This window comes from Pituophis catenifer, unplaced genomic scaffold (genome assembly GCF_029215685.1).
Source record: "Pituophis catenifer annectens isolate HBS135680 unplaced genomic scaffold, rPitCat1.0.hap2 SCAF_4, whole genome shotgun sequence".
Lineage (NCBI taxonomy): Eukaryota > Metazoa > Chordata > Lepidosauria > Squamata > Colubridae > Pituophis > Pituophis catenifer.
In genome coordinates, this window is record NW_027256884.1 from 27,725,437 (window position 1) to 27,747,969 (window position 22,533).

The following is a 22,533-nucleotide window of genomic DNA, read 5'->3' on the forward strand; positions in this document are numbered from 1 at the left end:
TGTAAGGAATAAAACTTGGGCTATTTTAAAAGTTTGTTTTTTAACCATTGTGCTTTCCAATTGCAGTGCTCAATATCCTGACCTATATTCCTCAGCTTTTCCCAATTCATAGTCTGTAGTTTAAATAAATTGTTTGGATTATGCTGTCTCAGATATGCTGGATATAAGTCTGGTGATATGGCAATGTCATGGGATGAATGTCTAGTAAGAAATCAATTTTTTGTAGGTTAGACATTTCAGGCCGAGATAGATATGGTTTCCTCACTGAGAATTAACATATTTTCTCCACTCTTTATTGTTGTATATGTGCCTCAGAGATAGTGTTGATGCCTGGATTAGTCCTTGCACTTTTCTGGACAAAGTTTTTTCCTGTCTCCTTCCTAGTGTTGAGAGAGAGAGTGACTGGCCCAAAATCATCTGGCTGATTTTGTGCCTAAGGCAGAACTAGAACTCATAGTCTCCCAGTTTCTAGTCTACTGTCCTAACCACTGCATCAAACTTATTCCGATCTTACTTTTGCTAAAATATCTGTGCCTCTACTCTCCCCAGCCCATTAAGTAAAAATCAATTATTTTCCTCCTGAAGTTCAGTGATGTGAACTGGGGATGCTTCAAAATATGAGCTGGAGGACCATAAAGTTTCCCTCAAAGTGTTTGCTTTCACCAATGGAAGTAAGCAAGTGGATTTTATGAAAATTGCTTGATGAGGAAGGCTCATTCTTGGCACCTCCCACTCCCAAATGTATTTTGTATTTTGCTTTTTTAGGATTTAATGCTATTAACTCGGGGCCAGATTAAGGCCAGCTGATGTCCTAAGAATAGACAAGCCATGGTGCCCCTGACCGAAGCAAAATTCTCACAGTGTAATATCTATAATATCTGACAATACCTTCAAATCAAATTTTAACTTTAGTTACTCATCATGCCATAGAAAATTCCTTTTTTAAACAAATATTAAAGTTGTACATGGCAGATAAGGACAATGGCAAAAACATAGACTAAAATTGAGTGTGGCAGTGAAAGAATTAAGGGCATGATAGCTAGGAGAAGAACCTCTGTGGTATCCTTCTACTTTTGGTCCCCCAAGCATGTGATCATTTTGTTTAATTGTTAATCCAGGGTTCAGTGATTTGCTACTAATTAATAGAAGGAGGATGTTTTAATATTGTATGGTTGTTAAGAGTAGCCTCTCTTGCTTAATTATAGTTATCCTAACCTATGGAGGTGCAAATAGCTTCAAATATTGCAGATGTGGGTCAATAAACAAAGAATCTTATTTTATAGACAGTTAATTTTAAGTAGTTATGAATCTTTGGGCTTTTGAAGCATGCGTTGGATTGGATGAATATCTCCATCCAGAAGCTGGAGGAGATTCCCAAAGGATAGTTAAATGAAATGTGATGTAGGCACCTGGGAAAAAGAAATAATGGAGAAAACAGGATACTTTTCCTGAATGGATAAATATATATGTGATCATGCAAATCCATCTTCAATGGGGCAGTAGAAGTTTAAGTAAAGCTCCAGGAAATAACCAGTCCAGAAAAACAACTTCTGCTTTGATATGCATATCCCAAGTAAAATTCTTTTTTTTTTAAATGTCTAAAAGTTCAGACTAAAATCTAGAGGCCAGAGACCTCTGGATTTTTTTTATTGCCTATATTATTCATGAGTAATGCTGAATAAAACAATTAAAACTGGGTTTCTCTTCTTTTAAAAAAAGTTGTCATACCATAAAAATAGTATGTGCAGTTCTTAAAAGTTATAAGGTGTGCAATCACATGGATTGCATCTCCTGATGCTTCGGCCTTGAACAATTCACAGGATGACCTTCTACATCCCAATAAACGGTAGCACTCAGGAGTGGCTTATTGCACGCTAGGATACTCAAATGCATCATTGATTCTCTTGAACTTTGATCCCTGGAGTGGTTTTATTAGATAAAAAGAGTTGATGAACTCAGAAGAATATAATGTCTCAGGAACATTGCAGGAACTTAGTCATGAAACCATTACTTTTGCACAATTTCCTTCATATCACAATCCCATCCCACTCCACCCCTTGAACATTTCACACCTTCTGGGAGAAAGTGAGAGAAACAAAATAATCTTTTGTCTAATCTTGCTTTAATGCAGTATATAACAGAATCTGTTTGGCTTCCTAAGAACTGAAGACGATCTTTAAACATTGTTTGAGCCTGTCATTGTTTAAATTGCAGACAGGTGATCCATAGGCTCAGTCTGGTGCTTCCTTTCAAGCCATACTGCCTGGCCCTAAGAGACCTACTATAGTTGAATTAAAATTTGATAAAACATCGAGTTCCTTCAAAATTTCCTCTTTTAAGGAAAGAAACCATTGGTCTTATATTTAGTATATTTATTGCATTTCAATCTGTAAAAGGAGAGAGACAGGGTGGAGGGAGGGAGGGAGAAAAAAAAAAGAGGAGAGAGATAATTTTTTTTTTGTTATTTTATGTTAGAAACAGGGAGACACTGGCATTTCTTGGTTAAAGCTTGTCAAGGAAACAACTGGAAGTGTACTCAGCATCCAAGAGTCCTTGCTGTTAGTAGAATTAGCTGCTGTAGGCTCTTGAAGGCTTCTTGTACTAAACTATGAATAGGAGGGATTGTTCAGGATGCATTTGGGTCTGATGGGAGTAAGGTATTGTTTTCTTAAGCATGTAAGTGATGCTTCTTTTAGGATTATACTTACTGAAGTAATTGTATACTTAAAACAAAAAGCTTGTATTTTCAACTGGAAGTGCATTTTAAGTTCCACTCTAAAAGTGTATATTTATTTTAGATTAAAAGTTGAACAAAAGTTGATGATATTACTGATATATTTTACAGTGAGAATTTGCAATAAATCATGACTGATTTAAGCAAAAATAGCATTTGGGTAGCTATGTGAAATGCCAACTTATTTTTCCACCTACTCTCCATTTAAAAGGCCATTTCATTGCTGCTTAGCAACAAATCTTTTTTATGTTTGGCCACTGAATGCATACTCAGCTTGCTACTCCAGCGAATCTCAGTGTTTTGATAAATATATTTGAATAATACACATGCTTTATGTGTATTTTTCAAGGACACTTGTTTAAAGCTGTGATATGCTGGGTTTCTTGTATCATTATATATTTTATTTTTAGCTACATAACAACTCTTAGTTATGCACCTCAAAAATTAGAGCGTAAACCAGATCATGTGTGTCTTGCTGGTATAATACCTTTTCAATTTTATTTTTTTTTAAAACAACCTCTGCTTTTATGCTGGTCTGCTGTGACTTCAGGCTTAAAGCAGAAAGGAAAACAGATTCTGGTTCTTGGAGCATGGCAAGACAGGAAAAAGAAAAGTTTTCTAAACAGATATCAAGGCCATAGGTGTGAAGACTCAGGGAGCTATTGAGTCAACATCTGGAGGGACATTCCAGAAGAGAGCTAAAGTTATTGAAATAAAATTTTCCCAACTGGATGCTGGCCAGATATGTGAATTTCATCTCCCAGAATTTTCCAGCCTACCCATTTTTGAGAGTTGAACTTCTTGTTATCAGAGGGTATCCAAATCAGAGAAGGCTAATCTAAGAGATTTATAAAACCAACCTACAGAAAATTATAAAATAATATTTTCCAATTGATTATAAATGGAAGATCCATAAGAAAACTCATATGCAGAAGTGTTTATCACTACTGCTGTTTGGTTAAGGGAAGAAATAGGCCTTTGAATCTTGTCTTGGGTACCAGATGAGGTTTCCCAAATTTTCTTGAAAATAGATAAATTTTGGATCAAAAATTGAAAAAGAAAAAAGTTGAAAAGCTTCTTCTAAATCACTGATATATTATGCATCTTTATGTTGAAATACACCATTTCTGAGAATCAGTACTATATAACTATTAATCCTAATACAATTCTCAATACTCAATATTTTATTTAAGGAATGGATATGCTGATTAAACAAGCAAAGTGACACCGGTAATTTCCATCCTTCCCCTTTAGCTTCCTCATCCAGAATCCTTTTTTAAAAATCAATTTTGTGTGCCAATATTTGTATTCTGCATACTGATATTACTTTTACTGATGGGCATCACCTTCTGGGAAAAGTCACTGGGTTTTAAAAGTCTCTCATTTAATATTGTATCTGTTGGTTTGTGCAAGATTCTGGGGATGAATGGAGCCTTTGAAAGAAAGAAAGAAAAAGTAAGAAAAGAAAGAAAGAAAGAAAGAAAGAGAAAGAAAGAAAGAAAGAGAAAGAAAGAAAGAAAGAAAGAAAGAAAGAAAGAAAGAAAGAAAGAAAGAAAGAGATGGTCTCTTTCTTCAAGGTTGTGAACCTTTTTGGAAGCTGTATCTGGTTGCTGATTCTGGCGAAGACATTTGACTTTTGTGAGGGAAATGGGTAGTTTCTAAATTTGATAAACAAACAAACTTCCAAATGCTAGAATCTGGAGATTGACATGGCTACTTCATGTCAAAAGATTTGCCCACCCCAATTGAACAAATTGAATACTCTCTTCAACTTCATCATGTAAAAGACACTAGTGGTGTGCTTGGTGGGCAAATGAAGTGTTTTTTTTCTAAAAGAGTCTTGGTTATCAAAATTTGTTTTCTTACTGAAGAACCTGAAAAAAATCTTCCAATGCTACTATGGCTACACTTTGAAATTAACAGCTCTAGAAATCTGCTATTAAGCAGTATCAAGTGAGACAGAGCATTATACATTATTTAGATAGTAAGCAAATAGATTCTTTTTAGTGCATTATTGGTGTAATTTAAAGCATAAATGTATACATTTCATGTATAAATACAATACATACTATTGCATACACACTATACAAATACTGAGGGAGAATATAATTACTTACACACTATACAAATAGTTTGGGAGAACCATGAACTCAATAACAAAAGGATGCTTGTAGGTTTTTTTTTTTAAAAATAAAAACATTCTCCAACAAGTGTATGTAAACTTCACTCTCCTCATGGTGTGCCTCCTGATTTGACCGTATTTATTTTCAGAAGGTCAGCTCAGAAAAGTAAATTTCATTTCCACAACACTTTCTGAAATAAATTCCAAGGATCAAAAAATGTCAGATACGCTATTCTAATCCTAGTGCCCTGTATGATTCGTCAAAACAAATGAAAGCTAAACAACCAAAGAGTTGGTGCTTTAACATCCAATAATATTGGGCTGGCCTGTTGATTGAAAATGCACAAATCTAAAACGTGATCAACACTTTCCTTCTTATATCTTTATATTTAGTTAAAAGCAGATATATTCATTTGATTTGTTTAGAAAAGCCCTGATCTGTTTGTGATATAAAATAATAATAATGATTTCTTGTCCACCTGAAGATAGAAGCAACAGGAAATGGTTAAGAGCTTCTTTTACAATTTTCTAAATTGGTTCCCTCCCTCTGACCGCTGCCTTTTAAACAACTTGCTTTTTTAGTGTAACCACTTCTTCATTTTAAAACGTTATCTTGTTTGTGATTGTTTTGCCTAATCAGATAATGGAAACCAATGCCCAATTAACGATGTCAAATTGATCTCCTCCTTCCCTGTTGTTCCACATTGGTGCCAGCCAGTTACCTTCCCTATCTTGTCTATCTTGTCTTTCCTGAGTACCAACTTGGAAGGCTAAAATGACTTCCTGCATCCAAGCTTCTGTGGTATTCATGATATTCAAAGTGCCTCACACTAGACGCTGCCTTGTACTACCATTCAGAAGACACTGCATGCCTTCCTTTCCTAAGAGAATATTTCATAGTATACGAAGAGGGAAGAAATGATGGAGAAATACAGGAAGGCTAGAAAGGGAGAATGACGAGATGGTACAGACTCTCCTTCCATTAAAATCTTGGAAGTCCTTGATTTACAATCATCTGTTTAGTGACTGTATGAAGTTACAGTGGCATTGAAAAAAAACTGATGTGTGACTAATTCTCACGCTTACAACCATTGCAGCGTCCTCATGGTCACATGATCAAAATGAGGGTGTTTGGCAATTGGCATTTATGTATGACAGTTTCAGCATTCCAAGGTCACGTGATTGCTGTTTGTGACCTTCCCGGACAGCTTCCAATAAGCAGAGTCAATGGAGGAAGCCATATTTGCTTAATGACTGTGTGATTCACTTAACTGTGGTAATTTGCTTAACAATGATGACAAAAAAGGTTGTAAAATTAGACATGACTTGACTCCCTGTACAACTGCCTTGCTGAGCAAGGGACATTCTGGTTCCAATTCTGGTCATAAATTTAGGATTACCTGTACATGATAAAAACTTCCATTATTATTTCCAATCAGGATGTGCTCAATCTTAAAAACAAACAAACAAATGGCAGTATATCAAGGCTTTTAATAATATTTTTGCTGGCTTAAGTAATATCAAATATTTCAGATAAGCGTTATGGATGCCTATTCCTTTGAGAAGTGAAAGGGAGGTAGTGAGATTCCGCAATGTCATTTCATACTTCTTTTTCAGATTCAATTTTTGAGAGTAGTTCAGATCTCTGTTTAGATCTGTGTACACCAGGGGTGGGTTCTACTTACCTTTGTTACTGGTTCGCAATGGGGCCGATGATGTCGAGGTTGGTGGGCGGAGCCTCCCACCAGTTTTACTACCGGTTCTTGTGAATTGGTCCAAACCGGGGGCAACCCACCACTGGTGTACACTCCCTGAAACCAGTTGCTTAGAAGGGAAAGAAGAGGGAAGAGCATACGAGAAAGGAAAAAACAACAACAAGAGGATGCCAGGGATATAATCGATATCCCAAACTATTTTTTGGCATCAGTCCCACCCATGCTTGCTTTAACCCCTTCATCATGCCCATTTCCAAATTATCTTTGAGGCAACATTGTTCTCAACAGAAATGCTGCCCACCTCTGTTTAGAAAGACACTGACGTGCATCATTCTGGAAATCAATAAATTGAAAAAATTGAGAACATGATATAAGTTGCTTCTGCTCCTTGAGGTGGCAATAGTGCAATAGTGACTATGGTAAAAACTCTGTGGTAAAAAAAAAAAACTCCTGCGATAGTGACTGTGGTATGGATCTTTTCACTTTTCTGTGGTGTGGGCAGATGTACTCTGCCCACACCAGTAAATCTCTTTACTGAGTAAAGAGATTTACTTCTCTTTACTCAGAAGTAAAGCACTGAAAAACTGCTTCTGCTAAATAGCTGTCTTTTGCCTAGCTACGCAGTCAGTGTGGAGGCTGCACACAGAGGAGAACTGCTGGAGGTCACAGTCCCGCTCTATGTTCTATCTCCAAGCCTCACCTGTTCAAGTAACCCCCTGAAGAGGGCTTTTCAGTTCTGTTATAAAGCAGGCTTTCAATGAGCTAGTCTGAATAAAGAATAAAAATGAGAGGACGTGTTCTTATCTGCCCAAGAAAAATGTTCTTTGTGAAGAGTTTTATTTGGCAAAGAATTCTTAGATTGATAAACAAGATAATTACTTCTGGGGAAAAAGTAGTCTCAACGAGTGTGTTTATGTCTCTCAGATCAGTTTATTGGGAGAAAGGATTCAAAGATACTTATTTTAGAACAACTGACTTGCTAATGGAAGCACAGAAATCAAAGGAGCTGTAATCATATAGCATCAGCAACTGATATTACTTTAATGTTGAAGATGGAGTTTACTTCATAATATTTTAGTAGCACATCTCATGTCTCTCATGTTATTGATTTAGAAATATGTGACTAATTTCCATTAAAAAGAAAACCCAAGATTGAATACATCCACATTCATATCAGCAAAGACATCCATATCCATACATCCAGAGTCCATTTTTACACTCTAATAGGACAGTGATGCAATCTATATATAAGGCACAACACTAATGATAGCTCCTGTTCCCTTAAGATCAGGTCTAGAAAAGAATTCAAACAAACACTTTCCCTATATTCAAAACTTTGCGCAGGACTTTGTAAAATATCCTTAGAAGCCAAAAGATTGTTTAGCAACCATCACATCTAGTGAATATAATATAATATAATAGAATAGAATAGAATAGAATAGAATAGAACTGGAAGGGACATTGGAGGTCATCTAGTCCAGCCCCTTGCTCAAGCAGGAGAACCTATTATTTCAGATAAGTGAGCCAGCTGCTCTCTTCCGGATTCCAGCATGCACATGTGCCTTGGCCAGCTGGTCCATTGCACATGTGCACCAACCAGCTGCTTCCTTCTGGGTTCTGTCGTTTGCATGCGTGCTGGCCAACTGCTCTCTTCGGGGTTCCATTGTGTGCATGCACGGCGGACCAGCTGCTCTCTTCTGGGTTCCATCGTGCACATGTGTGCCAGACCAGCTGACTGCCACGCATGCGCATGCCAGAACCCGGAAGAGCAGCTGGCAACAGTGTGCGTGTGCGTGCCCACAGAGAGGGCTCTGCGTGCCATAGGTTCTCCATTTAAGAAGAGGTCTAGTCTCTTCTTAAAAACCTCCAGTAATGGAGCACCCATGATTTCTGAAGGCAAGCTGTTCCACTGGTTAATTCTCCTCACTGTTAGGAAGTTTCTCCTTAATTCCAGATTGCTTCTCTAGTTGATTAGTTTCCTAGCATTGTTTCTTGTCCTTCCCTCTGGTGAAGGCAGAATGAAGTTTAGTGAACAATTCTAGAGAAATACCATGTCAAAAACTGAAAGCAATGTTACACTTAGAACCAGTGGTGGGATTCAAGTAATTTAACAATCGGTTCTCTGCTCTAATGATTTCTTCCAACAACCCGTCTGCCAAACTGCTCCGAAAGTTAACAACCGGTTCTCCTGAAGTGGTGCGAACTGGCTGAATCCCACTACTGCTTAGAATCCTCCTGCTCTGGCCACCATTTCTTTTCTCAGGGTTGATTCTGCTTGCCAGGTTGCCCCATTATATGAGTATGGACCACTTACTATTGCTTGGAAATAGAAATGAACAATATTATCTTTGATTCCCCCATAACCCTGTTTTCCTGCTCTAAATCAAAAATAGATTTTCCAGTTTGTTTCAGCTTTCCAGATTATTGGCTGTGTTTCACTTCTTTGTGTGCCAACTGCTCCACTCCAGTTAGCTATTGGGGACTGTGCAAGGAACATGCCCTCTTTACATCACTGGTAGCGGTCCTTGATTCCATTTTATTTATTTATTTACTGGAATTTTTCAAACAAAAACAAGAACAAGAATAAGAGAATAAAAATACAATGACAGGGACGATAGGCACGTTAATGTACTTATGCACGCCCCTCCTCTACTGACCACTTAAGTATGAAGTAAGGTCCACGGAAGTAAATTTGTGACTGAAACTGTGAAAATTTGTAGCTGAGACAACTGATTCAGGTAGGGCATTCCAGACTTTGACAACTCTATTACAGAAATCATGTTTTTTACAGTCAAGTTTAGAACAATTTACATTGAGCTTAAAGCGGTTGTTCGCACACGTATTATTGCGATTAAAACAGAAAACATTACTATGTATAATTTTGTATGCAATACCTATGTCTGACCGCAAGTGATGCGGTTCTAAGTTATCCAAACCGAGAATTTTGAGCCTAGTAGCATAAGGAATTCTATTGTGTACAGAAGAATGCAAGACTTTTTTCGTGAAGTACTTCTGAACTCGCTCGATTGTACTGATGTCAGATATATGGTGGGGGTTCCAAACAGTTGAACAATACTCTAAAATTGGTCTAGCATTTTGTCCTATAATGATAGCTAGTCTGACCACATGCCACTTAAGTTGTTCAAAAATGGGTCAGTTTCCATGCGTCCTGTTTAGAATGCCTAATTGTTGCCAAAATAAATTTTCTTATGCTGCTACACCAACTTTTGCAGACCACTCCTAAATAAATGTGCAAGAACTGCATATGACTCAAACAAAAGCAGCATATTCATGATATTGTTCTTTGCATTTCAGCTATAATTTCCCTCCTTCCTTTCTTCCGCAAGTAAAGCCTTTAACAGAGCCAAGCAATACAATTATGAGGGTAAGCAGAAAGAACAGATGGTGAAGAGAGGAAAACAGTAGCTCTTGCCCTGAACTATTCTCTGTTGCCACAGAGATCACTTCGCTCCTGACTAATTGAACTGTGGTTTGGCTTTTAGTGACATGGTGGAAGGATCACTGTGGCAACGAAGAAGAGAAGGAACAACTATAGAATTGATGGCTCCTCAAATAACCATCATCTCCATCTTCTGATGGTTGCACTGTAGGGAAAAAAAAGTCAGTTAAAACAAGTGGTTTAACTCATGGCTGATGTGTGGCTGCTAATTGGGAACCTCAATAATGGTTTGCAATATAAAACAGCTTAAAGCAGTTTATGCTGAGCAATATTTGCCAGATATAAGAAATATTCTCTCCACAACAGAGAGGAAACAGATAAAACAAAACAGACCAAAGAGTATTAGAAAGGGTGCACCTGCTTGATCGCATTCTCATTAATATGCTAATTATGAATGCTTATTATAATTTTGTGCAAATCCTATCAGAAAGCTGAAGATTTAGTATTTCTAAGACTAAAATTAAACTTTTTATTAAAATATGGGGAGGTTTGAGTGATAGTTGGCCGTCCATTGTTGAAGACTCTGCAGCATATGTCAAATTGCTAGTGTAAAATGTTTGCAGATCAAATATAAGCAAAATTGGGGCTAATATGCCATTTGGAGTTTCTAAATATAGGCTTAAATTGTCTAGAGAAACATTTCTTCGAATGCATCTTTTTTAATTTCAATTTTAAACAGCCAAATATTTTATAGCATGGACTCCTGTTTTTGGCAGGTTCTCTACTTCCAGCATCACTCAAGCATAACTGAAGTGATAGAAAGCCTGCCTTCATTATTTATTATAACGTTGGCATAATATTGGTTGGATAACCCTAGATTAAGTTAGTAACCCTCCCTTGTATCTTTTTCTTCTTTTTTCAGATTTTTTAAAAAGAAAGAATATAAATAAAAAGGAATGCAGAACATGTAAGAAGATAGGAAACATGGTACAAATAATAAGCTAAGGGTGGATAAACAATGAATCAAAGTTATCATAAAGACTAGTATATTGCAGAGGTGGGTTTCAGCAGGTTCTGACCAGTTCTGGGGAACTGGTAGGAGAAATTTTGAGTAGCTCGGAGAATTGGTAAATACCACCTCTGACTGGCCCAGCCACCACCTATTCTCTGCCTCCCAAGTCCAGTGGTGGGTTTCAAAATTTTTTTCTACCAATTCTGTGGGTGTGGCTTGGTGGGCATGGCATGGCTTGGTGGGTATGGCTTGGTGGGTGTGGCAGGGGAAGGATACTGTAAAATTTTCACTCCCACCCCAGGGGAAGGGTACTGCAAAATCTCCATACCCATCCTGCTCCAGGGGAAGGATTTATCTATATGTTTGCTAAGAGCTGACACAGACAATGCCACCTGGTCAATGTTATTTTAGAAAGTTTTACACCAATTTAAAAGTAAAAGTAGCAATACTTTAACAGATTTTATATACCTTGTATTTATCTATATTCTAATGAATATCTAAATTGGGGTTTATATCTTGATAGGAAATATTAATCAATAGATAATTTTATTATATGGCACAATAAAATAATGAGCATATCTTTGAAAAATTCCAGAGACCAAAGACACATGGAGATCTCTATGCTCAAATATCATAAAATAAAATAACTTAATCTTTACGTGATAGTATGATTGAAGGAGATTAGGTAAGCCATAAATGACAATTTAAAGCATAGCCCAAAGAAGTAATTCCAGAATGCTTCTGTCTGGAATATTTGAGGTGTGTAAAGGATGTTTTAATATTAAACTAGCTAATGAAATATGATAGCCTATTTATCTTTGCATTTATAGAACTGTGGCATACAACACTGCCAAAGCACCATTAAGCTCAGATATATAGTATTTTCTTTATAATTACTCTTTGTTTTGCTCAGAAAAACTACTGGAGAAAATATGAAATAATAACATTATGTGAGACACTGAAACATAGATAAGAAATAAACTGGAATGAAATCAAGAGAAGTAAAATCTGCACATTCTTTGAACTACTTTAAAAAGAACTTAAAAATACCCCTTATCTATATGCTTTATATTTTTCCCTATAGCAGGCCTGTCAAAATGGCAGCCTGCACAGGCCACGCCCACCCCGGCTCCACAAAGGTAAAAAACATCACAATACATCACAATATGGCTCACGATATGAGCGGGTTTGACACCCCTGCCCTATAGGAATTTGATAATTGCTAGGTTGTCTAACTTTATGATGATGTTTTTGTTTTTGTGTATTGTTTATTTATTCTTATTTATCTTTAAAGCCATTTAATTGGATACTATTGTGGTTGATTAGTTCCCATTGCTAATCACAGCAGTCTGGCTTTACTAGGAGCTGTGTAGTATATATATTTGTTGAATAAATCCCGGAAAGAACTCTTACAGACTTTTGAAATTCTCCATAAGGAAGTATCTGAGATATTCCTGACTCAGAAGAATTGCTTTATTTAACGTCTTATGTAAATATACCCATGTACAAAGTTATTTCACAATTTATAATGGTAATTCAATTACATCTAATTTGCTGAATTGCTGTTTGATTTTGATACCGGAGAGTCATCTCTTAACATGAGAAACTATCTTTTTTTTCTTCTTCTTTTGGTCTTCTTCTATCTTGGGATTTGTAGCTTCATAAAATGTAATTGTTCTTGTAGCAGATTGAAATCTGAATGCTAGTATGCGTGCCAGTTGCTCTTTTATTATTTATATCTACGCATTTGTCTAGGTAAATAAAATGATAACCAGGGATTACAGTTGCTTTATTTCAAATGGGTTGTATTTTTCTAGACATTACTAAAAATTCTAGGAGTGTCAAGTGTCAAAAAACTTTTCACTTTTCACTTCAGAACCAGGAATACTACGAATATGCTGAAAAACATGAGCTCAACCAGCTGCCTGGTCAATACAGCATGTAGAGAAAGGCCATTAAAACAGTGCCCTATCCAAGTGTGAACTCCCCTTACACACCACATGAAAAGGAAATAAACTGCTAGCACACACACTGTTCTTGTGTGCTTTTAGTATCTGTAATAATAGTTGGTCCCTCTGTTTGTGGAAAAAAATGCACAAACATGTTCAAAGGAATAAGTGAAATCTCTTCCTTTAAAGGGAATTTCAAATGTTTAGGGTTTTTTATTTATAGGAAAGATGAAATTTGTTGTTATTGTTGTTGTTAGTTGCGAAGTTGTGTCCGACCCATCATGACTCCATGGACAATATTCCTCCAGGCCTTCCTGTCCCCTACCATCCTCTGGAGTCCATTTAAGCTCATGCCTACTGCTTCAGTGACTCCATCCAGCCACCTCATTCTCTGTCATCCCCTTCTTTTGCCCTCAATCTTTCCCAGCATTAGGCACTTCTCCAGTGAGTCCTTCCTTCTCATTAGGTGGCCAAAGTATTTGAGTTTCATCTTCAGGATCTGGCCTACTAAGAAGCAGTCAGGGTTGATCTTCTCTAGGACTGACCGGTTTGATTGTCTTGCAGTCCAAGGGACTTGGAGGAGTCTTCTCCAGCACCATAGAAATGGTATTTGCAATAAGCTGAAACTGCCTGAATATCATGCCAACATTACTGTATATTAAAAATAGCACTGGGAGTTGTAAAACTGATATCATTATCACACCATCAATTTTTACAATCAGGTGCTTTTTTCATCTCCTTTAACCATCACTGCAGGTTACATGATGATTGAAACAGGAGAGGAGAAGCAAATTCTTTAGTAGTCTGGAGAAATTGGAACTCATGATAAGGGCATTTCTACATATTCACCACTTTCCCTTCACTGGAATACCTCAATTCTCCTCAACCTCATTCTATCCTAAATGGAAAGAAAGATCATACTGGTAGACCTGAGCTGTAAAAATTCAGATAGCAACAAAGAGACGCAGAATATTCTATTTTCTGCCATCTGTTGGTTGTCTGGATTTTTGCTGCTTGAGTCTAGTAGTCTTATATTTTATCCGTGTATTCTGGCTGTTTCCATATGAGCTGTTCATACAGCTGGGAAGGGGGAAAACTGCCTGGCCTCTTGTCAATTTTTCCATTGCTAAGTTGAACCAACATTTCCCAAAGGACCTACAGTACTTGGATTACTGAAGCTCAGAAGTCAGGAGGACGGGTGAGGAAAGCGTTCATCCAATGGGGAACCAAACTATCCAGAAGCTCTGCAAAGCTTCACCCCTCTGACTTGGATTGTACTGCAGATGAGCTAGAAACAATTCCACTGCCCCACTGTGGATTCATAGAGATCAGCCTTTGAGTTACTGGAGGATGCTCATATGAAAACACAATCAGCCTAACACACAAGTAAACCTAAGCTGAAAAGTGTGGTGTCAAAACTAACTTCTTCAGCCACACATATTCTGTACCTACTTTCTCCAGTCCTTTTTCTTTGAATGAACCATTGAATTTAACTACATCACATTTGTTACTAATTGGGTTTATTCTTGCAATAAACACATTCTACCCAGTGGTGGGTTCCTCCCGGTTCGGCCCGGTTCAGCCGAGCCGGTAGCGGTGATGATATGACATCACCAAACTGGTTCTGTTTGTTCGGGAGCTGGGCCCTCTCACCCCTCCCCCGCATTATTCTTACCTTTTATTTGGCCCCACCCCCAATCTATTCGCTGCCTCCCGAGTCCCAGCTGATCGGCTAGAAGGAAAAAAACTGTTTAAACTCTTGCCGCGGGGCTTCAAAGGGCCGCCCTACAGCTGATCAGTGTTAAAAGGCAGTGTGGTGGTAGATTAGTGCGCTCGAAAAACAAATGGGTAGACCGGTGCCTTCAAAAACAAATGGGTAGACCGGTACCTTCAAAAACAAATGAGTAGACTGGTGCCTCCAAAAACAAGTGAGTAGACCGGTGCCTCCAAAAACAAATGAGTAGACCGGTGCCTCCAAAAACAAATGGGTAGACCGGTACAGCTCTGCAAGCAGTTAAAAGCCTGGTAGACCAGTACCTCTGCTAAATCCTTAAGAATTGTCACATGACCATCAAGCCACACCCACAAAATAAGCCACGCCCACAGAACCGGTAGTAAAAAATTTTAGAACCCACCCCTGTTTCTACCCTTTAAAAATATTTCTTTAATTGTTCCTCCACGGAGCATATATTTTAATTATTTACTAGGTTTCCATTCAACCTTTCACTTAGGAATTCTAGAGGAAACACATAGTGCCTTCTCCTCTTTTTTTTCACGCAAGATCTGGCTTGTGATTGGCCCAAAATCACTTGGGAGTTTCTCTGGCTGAAGGTACAGTGGAGCCTGGGTTTCTTTGCTCCTAGACCCACATTTCACCACATCTCGCTCCTTCTGGTTTTCTACTTCAATGGAAATAGAATGTTTTGTTTCCAGTTTATATCTCGCTTTTTACATGCTACCAAGGAAGAAGGCTAGACAAATGTTAGTCTACAGTTTTTCTAGTATGAGATGGTGGAAGTTCTATGCCAACAGAGAGAAGGTTTTGGTAGAAGATGAAGGGTAGAAGATGAAGGGGTCCAACACTTTTGAATAAAAATGATAGACAGTTATAGAAAGTAGGTGTTATTTTTACCAACCCCACAGACTGACTTGAAGAGGAGTTGAAACCTTTTTGTTTAATTCTGAAATAGTACTCTAATATAATCTCCTGCCAATCAAGCAGTTCAAACGCATGCAAATGTGAGTAGATAAATAGGTACCACTTCAGTGGGAAGATAACAACATTCTGTGTGCCTTGGTGCATAATCATGCCAGCCACATGACCATGGAAATGTCTTTAGACAACTTTAGACAATATAATACAGTATAAGAGCACCAGTTGTCCATCCAGTCTCTGAGAATTAGACATAACTGAACATAATTTCTTTCCCAAATATATGACTGTTTACCATCGTAGAATGTTCCATCCCATTGCATTGCATTTCTATATGTTTTTATTCAGATTTATAGAGCTAAAAGATGCTAAGAACCAGTACACCTACTGGCGTGATGGATTTCTGTATTTGTGACAAAATTCAACACACAGAGAAAGAGATGGCTTAAGTCAAGGGGTTAAAAGTAAAAAAGAACTATCGGTTTTGTTAAGGCTCCTCCAAAAGAATATTTTCAAAAGTGAAGACATGAATCTGCTGGTTTACTTCTGTGACAGGCACATGTAAATAAGAAACACAGCTGGAAAGATTGTTACTTCCACTGATTCTTGAAAATGGTTGCGAGACTAAGGGCTATTTACAAGCTAGTCCTGTGATAGGCTTTCCAACTGTGCCTTTAAGAGTTAGCTGACCTGGAGATTAGACATTAGCATCTCATAAAGCTTAACTTCCTCCTCTGGAAAAAAACTAAAAAAAACAATCAATTTCCTTTCCATTATTTTAATGAGAATGATGTATATAAAAAAGGAGACTAATTTTTAATGCAGTGTTGGAAGTTAAAACACAAGGCAGGGCAGTCAAGGCCTCCTGACTGTGGGTTCCAATGACATAATTCAGGCATATCCTCCATAAATGTAATTGCAACATTTGCCTTTGCAAGTCCACAGTTTTTAAATTACATACCCTGTAAAATTTGTAATTGCTTTATACTAATTGCTTCAGGGTTCTTCTCAGATGTTCAAAATCAGTGTTACAGAGGTTGAAAATGAAAGATAAGACATTTATATTGAAATCAAAGAGAAATTAGACCAGCACACAATTTAAAGGATAATTTATCCTTACATCTTATCAGATAAGGTATGTAGATAGCAATATTCCCTTTGCTTTATCAAAGGGTACAGTAGGCATTTATTGCACAACCAGATAAAGAAATGCTGTTACATTTAACCCTCAAGTTCCACCTGCATCTTGGGAGATATTCCTGTTCCAGCCTTTCTCATGGAACTCCCTTGACCTATTAGGGTATAGGGGTGTTCCAAGAATTTTCTGAGGAGACCTTGATATTTGGGAGGATTCCACTACCTTATGCTCTAATATGTTCTCTTTGGTTTTGAAGTACATGTTACATAAACCCAACTGTTGTGGTATCTTAATTCAGCAAAATACAACTGAAGAAAATATTGCAAAGTGAAAAATATGAATCTGAAGACCTTTTTATCTCTAATGCACATTGAAGAGTGAAGCATATATTTCTTTTTTTTTATTAAATATTTTTTATTTTTTTTTCATACATAAACATAAAATATATCTTTTAAGAATGAAGTCTTGATCCGGTCATAAACAGATACAATCGCTTACATTTTTTAACAAACTCCATTCAAAATTTCCTCATTGCATCTTTTAAAATTACAAATCAAAACAAAATTTTTTAACATAAATTCTAACATCTTAATTTAGGCCATACTATTATATCACCTCAAATCTTAATTCCCAAATAAACTCCACTCATTTTTATATCCAAATATAAATCAAAGTTCATTCTAACTCTTTCCTAAATTTTCTCCATTACTTCTTTTAACATCAGTATCAAAACATAAATTTAAGAAATATTATAACCTCTTGATCTAAGTATTTACCTTACTATTTTATCACCACAAATCTTAATTTCCACTATATACAACTCTATTTTTATTTCAATTTATAAATCAAAATTCTATCTGTATTTCTTAATGTCTGGACCCATTTCATCCAATCTTTAGATCTTAAACTTTGTCAATTTACACTTAATTTTCTTCATCTTATCATCTATTACACATTTCATTTTACACAGAATAATCTCAAAATCGTTTCACTTCATTTTAATTGTCTTCCAACATATTCTTTTTCACCCCATATTAATTTGACTATTTTCCAATATATTATCCTCTATATCTCCAGCTATTATTTGGCTGATTTCCAGCATTTTTTTTTGGCTGATTTCCAGCATATTTTCCTCCCTACCTCCAATTATTGTTTGGCTAATTTCCAGCATATTTTATTTTGGCTGATTTCCAGCATATTCTCCTCCATACCTCCAACTATCGTTTGGCTGATTTCCAGCATATTTTATTTTGGCTGATTTCCAGCATATTCTCCTCCACATCTCCACCTCTTGTTTGGCTGATACCCAGCATATCTTATTTTGAGTGTTTCCTTTTCAGTATATTTATCTATTATTTAATTATTTCCAAATATACTCTTCCAGGGTGTTTCCCAACCTATTTCTTAATGTTGATCATTTCTGCATATATTTCTTTTTGAATACGTCTTTGCCAAATATGCATTTCTTTGTGAGAATATTTCAATGGACAATGATGGATACTCAGCCACAATTCACTGCTGCCTGACCAAGCAAAATCCATTTTGCTATATTTCCCACCAAATTTGGTTAATTTATTTTATATCTCTAGTCCAGGCTTCTTCATCTTGAAGCTATTTTGATCCACAGATCTACTGAAATATTTTATCCTTTTATTTCTGATACAGGAATATTGTCAGAAGATTGGTGCTGTCTAAATGAATGAAATCAAGAAATTAATATACCCTTGCAGAAACCCACAATGGGTTGTGCTGATAGTTCAGTGGGAGGTTCTGAGTGAAGTAGGGAGGAACTCTATTAATTTGCCTGATAGCTTCAACCTGACTGAGCCCCTCCCCTTCCCTTCCCTTCCCTTCCCTATATAAAGATGTGCAAATAGAAGGAGAACAACCATGGTCAATGAAAGTAAAGATAGTATCATTAGTGATACTGTAGGTGTCTTGAGTACAATCCCCAAACAACTAGAACACTATTTGAATACCATCAATATTGACAAAATCACCTCCAGTCAATTGCAAAAGGTAGCTTTACTTGGAATAGCTTACATCCTACAATGATAACTTTAATACCATCAAATAACAACACCTGCCTAACCCAGGTCCTTGGGAAGGTTAACAAAAACCCAGATCCAGTCTAAATATCTGGCTGACTAGGCAATGAACCACAATGATAAAAAATTTCCATGAAGATCCAAGTGCTGGTAGGTGGGGCCAAAGGGAATAGTCGACAATGGTAGGGTCAAAAGTAAGAGGGGAAACTTGTTTTCTTCATTTTTTCCCAACCAATTGACTTGCCCAGCAAACTGTTAGAGGAGGGATATCAGTCTGGTCAGATACCTGAACTAGCATAGTGGACTTGTGAAATGAAGCTGTTCATGATAAGCTCCTCCAGCATAGATTACATTGAAATAAATGATGTTCTGACTCACAACTTTTATATTCCTGAAAAAGAAATTACACTTTCATCTGTTATGGATGTTATCTTGGATAATATGATGCTAACCTATTTGAGTTTATAAGTATCTTATTTGATGTTTTAGTGAAGTATTTCAGAGGTTCTCAACAGATGTTAAACGTATTTCAGTTGGGGCTCAGAAATAATCTAATTGGCACCTAGGATAAATTTAATTTTTTAATTAAGTTTTAAAAAATTACCGCAAGTGATAAATAGAGCAATAACAACATTCCTTTAAAAATGTAAACATGTATTTTTCCCCCCTTGTTTCAATCCTGGTGAAATTTTGGCTCATTTGATGGAGCAATTTGGGGATCTAAGGTAAAAAGGGGAGAACCCATGAAGTGGTTTACCAAGATCATTTGAAGGAAACACTCTCTGAAGGATACCTTGGGAACTTATTAGGTTTTCCTCAATGAAGTATCAGTAAAGGTGAACAGATTTGACTGGAAGAGAGCTTGTTATGTCCTACAACATAGCTGGTAAATGGCCCTCAAGAAGTTGATGACAGACAGTCCCCACATTCTTCCTCCTTCACCATGCTGAAGGGGGCTTTAGACAATTAGGATCAATAATTCTTTGAAGACTACATGTTTCTCAACTCCCCTTACTGGGTGTTTCATCACCTGGAAATACTGAGATCCTCACCAATACAATTTCGACTTTACATGGGAAAATAATGAGATATAACAAATTAAACTATTCTGGAACATGCTACTGAATATTTTTTTTAAAGCACCAGAATGTCACAGCAGGTGAACAGCTATTAGGAAGGGCAAACAGTTAGGAAAGGAGTAAAGCAAATTTGAACTTGGTTAACTTTCTTTTCTTTTATTAAAAAAGGCATGCCTGCCAAGTTTTTTTCTTAGTGGAATTTCTTGTGAACCAAAGAAGTATAAGAAACACATCAACAACAATTGTGTTGTCACATTTTTAATGTTGCTAAAATGATTGTCTACATCCAGCCATGGACATGCAACCTAGATCCTAACTCTAACTTTGCCTTTGTGGGTGTGATCATAAAAAAATGTCCCAGCATTAAATTAGCTTTGGAGGTTGCTATCTTACATCCAGGAAAAACATGTCACTATCAAAAGGCATTAAATACATTAGGCACCATTAGGAAACATTAGGAAACTCAGATCGATGTATGCACTGGGATTTATTTTCAAATTTATATACATACTTTTCTGGGCTATATATCGTCTCAGCTTTCTACATACTGTATCAGTAAGTTTCCGTGGGTTCAGATAAATTACTTCCAAGTAAATGCTCATAAAACTACAGCTTGGCTAACTTTTCAAGGATGTGCCTATTAATATGTATACCCCAGCTCCTGGTTTATCATACTGGCTGCTCTGAGACATCTAAGCAGTACAATTTAAGAGGACAAATTCTTCTCAGTGTTGAATACTTATCCAAGAGTGTTTATAAATAAATTTCCCAATTACGAGCCTATGATGCAACATTTATTTTTAAGGTCTAGAACTGTGATAGTGAACCTATGGCATGCAGCGCTTTTTCGGTGGGCACGTGAGCCGTTGCCCCAGTTCAACTCTGCTGCGCATGTGTGCGTGCCTCTCACCGGCCAGCTGGTCTTCAGGTCTCTGCCGTGGATGCGCGGGGGTGTGTGTGGGCCCTGCATAAGCATGCACAGTGGTGGGGTGTGTGCAGGGGTTGGCGCGTGCATTCATTTCATTTTGGGGGTATATGCACTTTGGGCACTCGGTCCAGAAAAGGTTAGCCATCACTGGTCTAGAATGCACTGGCAATATGTACTTTGTTTTGCCTTTGTCATTGTCATTTTTTTTCAATTTGCCATGGATAAAAGTATACCAAGAGCTTAGAATTCTGCATTTAAGCAATATTGTCCAGACAGGTGTTTGCAGTAGAATACAGAGAGAATAACATTACATTAAGTCACAGCATCTAGTGTTAGGAAAATTGATCTTTTCCATGCATCAGCTAGGAAGTGCCACTCAACCACATGTTCCTGGGTCTTCCATTCTTGCAATAATGACTGCTGACTTTATTATTTCTTGCATTCTACTAAGACATCATTAGAAGTGTCCACTTCAAGCAATCAGTGGACAGCAAAATAATAAAATTATGTTTTTCAATTTCTTCAGCTGAAAGAAATATTTATAGCTGCTCGTTCTGGTTTCTGAGCAACTTGTATTGTGATTAATATACCGTATTTTTTGGAGTATAAAATGCACCAGAGTATAAGACACACCTTAGTTTTTGGGGAAGAAAATAAGAAAAATGCTGATTGGTGGGTTGATCAGCCTCCCAGAATACCCCCAATCAGTTGTTCCCAGAGGTGAATTTTAGCAACAGGTTCGTTGGTTGTGAGCTCTGCGCCTTGCTTTTTTTTTTCCTGCCTCTGAAACTGCTGAAACTCTGTTTCAGAAAAAACTTTTTTTTCTGTCTCTGAAAGCCTCTGAAACAGAGCTTCAGAAAAAAAAGGTTTTTTTCTGAAGCTCTGTTTGGAGGGTTTTTTTTCTGAAGCTTCTTTAAGAGGCTTTTATTCTGAAGGATTACCTGTATTCTGTTCAATCTCTTTTCTTTGGTATTGGTATATAGATTATCCTCTTCTGATCTGTTGGTTATTGTGTCATTCTCCAGATTTGTTAGCATAGTTTGGTTAGAACCTTTACTGAGTCTTCTTTTCTTGCTTGCCATATTTAGGGTTGCCAGGTGTCCACTATTTGAGCGGACAGTCCATTTTTTTCACATTATGTTCACTATTTTTTTTCACAAAATAGTGGACATTTTTTTTATTCAAAAGCTTTATGATGAAATGGTACGTAATCTAAAGCTGTACAGTCTAAGAGAATAAGGATAGGAGAATTGCGTTTTGTCTTTTTTTCATAAGTTAGAATGACACAAAGATCGAATGAGACAAAGATCAAATGCTCATTGCAATAATCACATTTTACACAACAGCGCAAAAAATGCATTAAAGCAGTTATCTTTTGATATGAAAATGTAGTGCTGAAGGTTTTTGCCGAATTTTTGAATTCTGCAAAGAAACGAGAAGTGTTGAAATCATTTTTTGAGTTTTGCGAGTCAGAATTCCATGAAGTTTTGCGCCATGTTCCAACACATTGGTTAAGTTTGTTTAAACCGGTCGAAAGACTTCTTTTAAACTGGATACCTCTAAAATCATATTTTATTTCTCTTGAATCTGATGAGTGCCATAAGGTTATCTGGAACCTTATTTCGGATCAGGAAAATGAACTCGCAAAGGATGATGAACCAACAATTTCAGAATTGTATTTATATTTCACGCACTTCTTCATGTCACTAATGTAAGACACCCTACTGAAGCTGGAAAGCAAGAAAATTCTTGCAT